The sequence below is a fragment of the Saccostrea cucullata genome, unplaced genomic scaffold (assembly GCF_032062105.1).
Source record: "Saccostrea cucullata isolate Sc308-1 unplaced genomic scaffold, CSIRO_AGI_Scuc_v1 ctg817, whole genome shotgun sequence".
Classification (NCBI taxonomy): Eukaryota; Metazoa; Mollusca; class Bivalvia; order Ostreida; family Ostreidae; genus Saccostrea; species Saccostrea cuccullata.
In genome coordinates, this window is record NW_026918401.1 from 93741 (window position 1) to 101817 (window position 8077).

The following is an 8077-nucleotide window of genomic DNA, read 5'->3' on the forward strand; positions in this document are numbered from 1 at the left end:
TTGCTGGTCAACTACATTAATTTATTAGTTTGATTTATTTATTCAATTTATTCATTTAAAATTATTTGCAAGATTTCATTTACATTGAGAGTATGCCCTTGCAATAAATCGATTTATTAGGGTTCTTCCTTTACTTTTTAGATGAATCTGTATACAAACACACAACAGTATCACTTGTCTGGAGAATGTACGGGAAATTTATTAATAAAATACCTTTTCATTGTAAAAGATGTGACTTGGTCAGCCCCTCATTGTGTACAAAATGCGTCATTGTTTGCGAGATGACGTCACATTGACAAGTGCATTGCGATCGACGCATCATTTATATACTGTTGTGTGGGATTTAACAAACGACAAACCTGCATATAATAGTAAAATTGTATATAGTGCACAGCTATCCAGCTGTTCGAATTAGCAAATAATTTCCTTTTGTGGTATTTTGAAGACCTTACACTGTAAAAAAATGTACTTAGGAAATAAACACTACCATTACATGTGTATATCTAAACATGTTAAATATTATGTTTAATATCTAAACAATTCGGTCTAAATATTTGATGCTTAAACACGTTTAGAATTAAACACGTGTTTCATTCTTCATCAATGAAATACGGAGTTGTCTTCCCGAAATGATCGAGATATACATGAAGTCAAACATGAATTAGCGCGGTTGTCGAACAAAGAAAATCACAACATTAAGAGAAAACAGTTTTTCCTATAAAAATGATAGAAATTCAAGATACAACTATTGCAGAAAAAGTGAAATACACGAGGGATGCCTCTTGAAAACTGTGATTAAGAAGGTTTGTATGCTTTTATTTACACAAATTGAGCTTGATGAAAGAGGTAAACAATGTCAGAAGTACTTGTTTATCGTACACGTAGGATCTTGCATTCTTTACTGAATTACTGAAAAGATTCAATATTCATGTACACCATTATTAAATATTTGCATATCCACTGCTCTCTCCCACTATGAATATGTAGTCATCAACTGCGTTCATAAGACTATAGACGCAACTGCTTCTACTGTGAGTGCAATTGCCCTATCAAATTCGTGTAGAACAAGCTCTTCTACACTGATAATACGTGTTGAGAAGTACATATATGAAATGTTTCATACAAGGAATAAATATAAGTGTTTAATAATATTCTTAAAAAAAAGAAATTCAGATATTTAAATTTCTGATTTATATATTCAAAAATTCAATTTTAGTCAATATCTTTAATTGTATACTAAAACTTTTTAAAATTATAGAGAACTGCCATATTTCTATTTTTTCGTATCATGCATATTTGTACAAAGAACGATAACTCTTCATACTTGGGTAATAAAACTCAAAACGAGAAAATTTCTTTAACTAGTATATCTACTTCAAGAATGATTTCAACTATTAAAAATAAATATAGAAAAACAAAAAAAATCATAGAAAAGCATTTTAGAGTAATAATCATTATAAAAGCATTCTCATTTTTCATGATAGTTTTAAATTATTGATTTTTGTCAGGGGGTTTCAATAACGTAGATCGATGACGTCACAACTGCATCAAAATGAAAATTAAGAGAATGTGATGACGGTGCTGCTTTTATCCAGATAACTGTGTTTGAGAGGGAAATACTTTATAAATTGTTTGTAATTTATTAGAGAAAAGGATCATTGATCAGGTGTACTGATTTTAAAGCCACATGTTTTTCATTACTAAAGACAAGAAGCCGCGTCCTTATGTTAGTCAGGATTTTCTCTGATATTCTTGAAAAAATCAAAGAATGCAAATATAAGTAATAAACAACGATTACTCAGTGAACATGGCATTATGAATAGCAATAGCTCTGCTGGCATATTTTCCATGATGCGCTAGGGCGCATCATGGAATATGCCAGCAGAGCAATTGCTATTCATAACGCCATGTTCACTGAAGAACGTTGTTTATTTCTTAATTGATACAGTTTTACTATTCATAATAAGGTTATAAACTAATGGATGTTATTGGACGATAAATTTTAACAAACAGCACATAATTGAACACGTATATCTTATATCATATTTGAGATAAAAGTAGTGTGTTGTACAATCAAATAAAGTACAAGTTACATTTTACCTTGTACCAATGATCAAACCCAGTGACTCTTTGGCCCCTAGCCTTTCTGCTTGAAGTTTATGTTTTCTCTGTGTGGTTAAAAGTCTTTTTTTCAACTTCTCCATCATTTTCTCTATCATAAATAAAAAAAAACTATTATTAACTGGGTTTCATGTAAAAGCATACTATCTATTGTATCCAAGCTTTCTTTGTGTGTTGAAGACACATACAACACGCTACTTGTATCTAAATAATAATATAAAAATATATGTACATATATATTACTGCTCCCATTAAGAAAGAGGATTTCCTATTCGTGTCCTCCGTTTTGAATTCAAAATGAAAAATGAAGACAATGTCAGAAATCAGCATTTTTTTTTTTATTCATTGTCTTTATTGACTACCCTATCAATTGGTGAGATCACCAATTTTTAGGTTAAAACAGACCAATTATGTATCGGTTTTGTAGATTAATAGTCAAAGAATTGTTGAATGCACCAATAATAATTATTTAATATTGATCTTGGTGGTTCCACCGAGAAAACAAGAGAGACTTTTACACACATGTAATATATTGAATAATTATATTTTTTAAAAAATTTATGCTAAAACTGTGAGACATTTGTCAAATCAATATGGAAACATTTCATTAAAGTGTATATTGATGCAGATTAAGCGGCATCAAAGTGACCTTAAAGTGGTCGCCAGCTGGTTCCTTATTAAACAAATTTTGTCGTTATTGCAATTTTAAGCGGCCAGGAATTTTTTTAGGCGGCAACTAAACAACTTATATGAAACAAAATTTAGAGACATGGTCACTGGTGACTCTAATTCTCTGCCTCTCAATAAAAAATGTTGAAATGTTTAGAGTCCAGTTATTAGATGATCACCGAGTCAACTTAAAAAAATCGGTCGCCAATTTTGCGACTCAAAAAGAAATTCCGTAGGAGCCTATCAGTTTTTCAAGGCCCCTTGTCAACTAAATCAGTCTTTTTTTCTTAAGGTACAACACTAGGATTCATCTAAAATTTCGTAAAATTATTCATATTTTTTTAAAATTTATTAGTGAAAATGTTTGAAAATTACAAATGGGAATAAAGACACTTGATGAAGTTTAAAAAAAATAGTTTAAATATCTATGTTAGAAACTTTATGACAGTTATCATAGATAGAAACTGATTTGAAATAAATTACGGATATTTGAAAATGCAGGGGAGACGTTTACTCGGTAATTATAATTTTAATTCTTAATACATGAAATAAGAAAAAAATGGGGCATATAATATATTAAACCAAAAGTATGTCATTTTTACGGTTGCTTGACCTCCAGGGTCCTCCATCATTTCAAATTTAACTGTGGCGTTAAAATTGCTAGAAATACTAATATCCGCAGTCATTTCGCGACCAATTCACGAAGCTTTAAGGAATCCCGAATGGAATGAAAAGCATATAACACCAGCTGTTAATCAATATTGAAATACAAATAGTAATATTTTTTTGGCAAAATGTTTGATAAATTTAAGATTAATAACAAAAAATCATATCGATTTTACATAGTGTATTATAAGAATTAAATTATTTCCATAATATACACTTTGAAAAAGACCCCCCTCCCCCCTTTTCTAAACACAAATAAGAACTAAATAAACAGATGTTTGCTTATAGAATCTGAAAAAAAGTATCAGTAATTTAACAGATTTTGAACATTTAACCCTAATCAAATAAAAGATTGTTTTCTCAAAAGGTAAAATATACGCATGCCGTGCCTGTAGTGTTCATTAAAGATCGTCAGAGGAAATTCTGGAAGGTCACATAAGACATGCAGCACTGTTAAGGCTTACTATGACTAAATCAACAGATTATACACGTGCAAAAAAATATAACTTTTAAAAACAGAATTCATTTTTCAAAAGTTATTTTTTTATTATCATATATAATTAAATACTTATTACATAACATAGTTTAACCTAATTTGTAATGAATTAAGTTTGGCCCCATCAATGGACAGTCACGTGATAAATGCATAGTACATGTATGTGTACTGAATGTAGGTCATAAACAAATTTCAATATCACAAGGGCATACCCTAGTTTAAATAAGAAATTAAAGTTATTAACTGTTTTTGTATACTTTGACTTCTCTGGAAAGTGCTGCTACTTAAATTCGATTTTGCATTTTATTAGTTGAAATTTCATGTAAATGTGCTCATGTCGAAATATGCTTGACCTTCACCAATTATTTAATGTCCTTATTAAGTTACGCTCTCGATTTAAAAAAAGCAGCAGCACTTTTCAGGTTAAGGAACATATCCTTTATTCATATTAAAAAAGGGATAAAATCTGCTAAGTGTATGCCCTTGCGAAAAAGCGTTTTAATTAAGCACTTCGATGTTAACTACATTATATGCCAAACATGTATACAAAAGCACGGTATAATTAACTAAATACTCTCTCTTGATAACTATCGAATAATCGTATTAAACAAAGGTATTACATTTGTATTGATAGACTATCTAAAATCTGTAAGTAACATTCTGTATTTTAATAAAACACATTTTTCACTGTAAAAAATTACTTGATCTGCCTGTAACTGCACATAAAATACGTCATTTTTACCAAGATGACGTCATGTTGACAATTTCGTTGCAATCAGTGATTTGTTTATAACCTGCTGTGTGGAATTTAACTCGCAACTATTTTTAATGCATTGAGAAGTTTATTTGTTTTTTATTATCATTTATGTTAATTTAGGAATGACTCTAATTCTTGGCCAAATTATTCGATTATAATCTGGTTTGGGTCAGTTTACGCTTTATAATCAGCGAAGCCGATTATAAAAAAGCGTAGACTGACCGAAACCAGGTTATAATCGAATAATTTGGCCAAAAATTAGAGTCATTCCTTATAATTTAATTTTTAAATAGTTAAACAACTGTGGGTGTAAAATTGTGCTGCTTTTTATGAGTTCAAATTTGCCGCTCAATAATACATCCCTAGTAACGGAAGTGATTTGAAACAAGGGGACGTAATATTAGTTACATAGTCTTTTAGTGACAGGGTATGGGGTGATACCTGTTTAGTAAATTTCATACCTGGGGAGGCGGAGCCGAGTCAGGTATGAAATTTACTAACCAGGTATCATCCCATACCCTGTCACTAAAAGACTATGTAACAAATTTACCCCACCGATGAAACATTTATGTTTTATCTGTAGTTTATAAATGGTTTTCTCTGCTAAATGCTGTATCGTGCTGATACTGTGCCTATTATGACGTCACGTTTGTGTTTGTGACGTTATACATCGACCGGGTATAGATCTACTGACCGGGTATGGATTAACAACTGACCGGGTATAAGTAATCCACCGCCTTCACGTGACAGACTTCAACCAATCGTAAGCCAGGATTTCACGGAAGAATCAACAGAGGTGGGGTAATAACTGATACAGAGATCTAGCAGCCATGGTGTTTGTTTACATGAGGTAAGATCGAGCTACTCTTTGAAGTTAAAGGTACATTTATTACATCTGGATTTTTTTATGAATCCCATGGACTGGAAATGAGAGAATTACATATTCAGCTGGATGTCAAGGGGGTGTGTCCCCATACCAAACCAGGTTATTAAGAATTAGCTTGCGTTCCTTTTTGGAAATCATCCAATGAGAGACTAGAATATAAGCAAAATTAAATTATTACAGTTTAAAGGTGCAAATTATTTAATTTTCTGGTATTACGAGGAAAAACTACATGTGTATTTTTGTGCGATGTCATAGTAGTCTTTTCCCATATAAATTAGGCCCCGCCTCCTTATTTCAGCCTTAACAATACTGCGCACATACGATGATTCGACTCGCAGTGCATGTGCAATATTAGAGAAATGGTTAACTGTCGAACTATAAAAGCATGGACTAATTGATATTCAAAATTTCTTTTTTTAATAATCGTGAAGTGTGAAAAAACGACTTTATGTGTTTAGCGAGATCTAGAAGATAATTGATTGTGCAAGCCAAACAATTGGCCATGATTAGAATAAAGTAACAGTTTAGCATTAGAAACTGAAAACGATACATAATTTTAAAGCAATATGAGCTGTATGTTTGACATCGGAAAAAAAAATGTTGCAAATTTGTAATAAACTATTTCAATGACAGAAAAAATAGAACATTTATAAACTTCTGTTGATCATATTTGTTATGAAAGAACTTTTTATACGCGTTGATTAAAGGAAAATTGAATTATTGTCGTCCTATACAATAATGATTTCTTATATAATACTGTTTGTACAAAAAAAATTTCTTCTGAAACATTTTAAAACTTTATTTTGGTTTTATTGATCAAAAGGGTTTAGATTACATACAGATTAATTATATTAACACATTTTACCAGCAAAATAAAATTCTCAAAAATGCAGTTCATATTGCTTTAAGGTTTAGAAGTTTATTCTTTTTTTTTAAATAATATTTATCGTACTGACAACAACGATCTAACTCTGCTGTGGCGCTAATATTTTAACTGTGGTGAAACTATGGCGCTGATTTTTTTTAAATGTGGCACTAAGGATTTAACTGTGGCGGGGCAGCCATGTTAAACGGCCTATGGAGAACCCTGAGCTCTCATAAATTTTAATGGGAGACTTTTACTGATTTAAACGGATGCTAAGTTTACTTAATTGCTGATTTATTGTTTATTTTTGTATTGTAAGATAACGTAAAATTTCAGTTGTTATAAGTTTGTGAAAACATAGGGAACACTCTCACTTAAACATTTGATAGACGCTGGAGAAAATACATTAAAACAGTCCGACCCTCATGTTTATAAAATAAGCAGTTAAAAAAATAAATCAAAAATACTCATAAAAGTATCTCTGAATCTACAAAGTAATGTACTAAATTTATCCACAAAATTTCTTTAAAGTTAAACAGGTCGAGACCACTACCTTATATGGAAGGCAATTTTCAACACGTGACGATGTCTTCGTCACACCCGTTCTCCAATCAAGTGAGTGAGTCCCAAAGCATGACATTCTACTACGTGTTTACGATTCAATGGCGACACGTGGTTATCGTCGGTTTAATGCACATTATTTTACTCGTCACCGGAAAAAATGTAGAGATTCTTTATCACTTTATAAGACCAAAATTAAAAGAGTACTATATTCTAAAGACATTGCTTCATGTTCACATTTAATATTGGAGTTGTTTTAGATGATGGATAGTTGCTTCGAATACCGTACAAACGCTTTGCCGTTTGCATGTACACAAAACATTTTCTGATATTATTAAGAGGTTAAATAATAATTGCACACCTTCTCCTGCTGTCTAAAACCAAGGACCTTTATACTACCTGCTAAAACGTATATCATGTGAAAAAACTCAATGTTATACCGACACGATACACAGGTTTACGTTTCTTTGAACAATGGTTTAGGCCGATGTATTATAAGTTGATATAGGGCTTCATAAAGCAAATTTTGTAAATGTGAGCATAGAAATGAAAGATTATATATCATTTCAAATATTATTTTCACAAGTCTCAAAACAGAATTGAAAATAAGTTTCCAAATGACAATTCGAATTTTCGACACAGCTGGGTAATTGTAGTAGCCCGCAATGCATTGCGTCTCATTCAGCAGTATGTAAAGTAAACGATAGCTAATTTACATGCAAATTTAATGCTGATGTCAGAAAATCTAGTGGTCTCGACTTAAAGTAAATCATATTATATAGGGAACATTGTCAAATCTCCAATATCCTTGCAGAAAATAGCAAATTGGAATATCAGCAATGCATTTCTGATTGCAAATTGATCAACAAATATATTTTATGTTAAAAACAATAGGTATCCAGGCATTTAGAGACATTGTCATGATTTTCATACTTATTTGGTATTTTTGTCTTCTATTTCCGCCATATATTCTATAAAACTAAGTGTAATAGACTTTTGCTTTCACTGAAAGACACCGTAATTCACTTCTTAATATTTAAGAGAGAATGTCACGAA